The sequence below is a fragment of the Astyanax mexicanus genome, chromosome 8 (assembly GCF_023375975.1).
Source record: "Astyanax mexicanus isolate ESR-SI-001 chromosome 8, AstMex3_surface, whole genome shotgun sequence".
Taxonomy (NCBI): Eukaryota; Metazoa; Chordata; class Actinopteri; order Characiformes; family Acestrorhamphidae; genus Astyanax; species Astyanax mexicanus.
Window position 1 is genome coordinate 11,206,156 of NC_064415.1, and position 1,345 is coordinate 11,207,500.

Sequence of the window (1,345 nt, forward strand, 5' to 3'; positions counted from 1 at the left end):
ATATTATTACTAATAATAACGATTATAATAATAATAAACAGAACATTATTTATTGTTATTATAGAAGATATAACTATAATATTCATATAAAAATAGTTTATAGCCTTAAAATATATATATATATTCTGACGCGGCGCGCTTTAACGTCACTAAAGACCCGTATGCTTTTTTTCAATAATATTATTACTAATAATAACGATTATAATAATGAACAGAAACTTATTTATTTTTATTATAGAAGATTTAACTACAATATTCATACAAAAATAGTTTATAGCCTTAAAAAAATATTCTGACGCCGCACGCTTTAACGTCACTAGTCCCGTCTGCTTTTTTTTTCAATATTATTATTACTAATAATAACAATTATAATAATAAACAGAACATTATTTATTGTTATTATAGAAGATATAACTATAATATTCATATAAAATTATTTATAGCCTTCAAAATATATATATATATTCTGACGCCGCGCGCTTTAACGTCACTAAAGTCCCGTGTGCTTTTTTATGGAATATATAAATAAAATTTTCACGTAAGAAATATAGTTTATAGCCTTATATATTACTACTACTACTACAAATAATAATATATATATTACTATTACTATTTTAAAAAAGAGAAGATAAAACTATAATATTTACAGAACAAATATAGTTTATATAACTATATAATATTATTATTATGATTAATAATAAGAATGATGATATTATTATCATTATTATCATTATTAAAAATATTAAAATATAAAGAATATACACTGCCTAGCAAAAAAAAAAAAAACAAAAAAAAAAACTAGATTTAAAGTAAATGATGTGGGGTTGATGCTGCAGTTGGTCAGGTCTAGGTTTAGCAACAGTATGTGCTGAAAGAATGAGGTCAGCTGACTACCTGAATATACTGAATATAGACCAGGTTATTCGATTAATGGATTTTGTGATTTTTTTGGAATTGTGAAAGTTTTCTTATTTCATATGTTTTGAAGATGCTTTGTAATAATTAGGTATTTTAATTATTAATTTAGCTATTTTCATAAAAATATCAAGCTATTTATAAAACCATGTCTAAGAATTCACAGCTCTCAGGATATCAAACTAATTGTGCACATATTGGAAAACTCACACCATAAAGACATCACAATGAAATCGCAACCTTCACACTGTTTTATTTTTAAGTGACTGAAGACACTTACTGAATGTTTAGTAATGAATACAATTTAACTCACCTAATATTTGTGGTGGTTTGGTCAGGCCGGTAAACACAGTTTTTATTGCCCAAATTACACACAAACACACACATGCACACACACACACACACACAGATGGATGAAGTCCATCTTTTG

At 25.4% G+C, this 1,345-nt stretch overlaps 1 protein-coding gene across 1 annotated transcript in view; it reads right to left on the bottom strand.

Moving 5' to 3' along the window:
• Positions 1-1,153: 1,153 nt before the first annotated feature.
• LOC103024685 (sterile alpha motif domain-containing protein 9) overlaps positions 1,154-1,345 on the bottom strand; it is a 51,767-nt gene continuing 51,575 nt past the window's right edge. Inside the window, exon 11 of the mRNA XM_049483191.1 lies at positions 1,154-1,345. This exon is cut by the window's right edge and continues 519 nt beyond it. The gene's annotated coding sequence lies outside the window, so the exon portion shown is untranslated.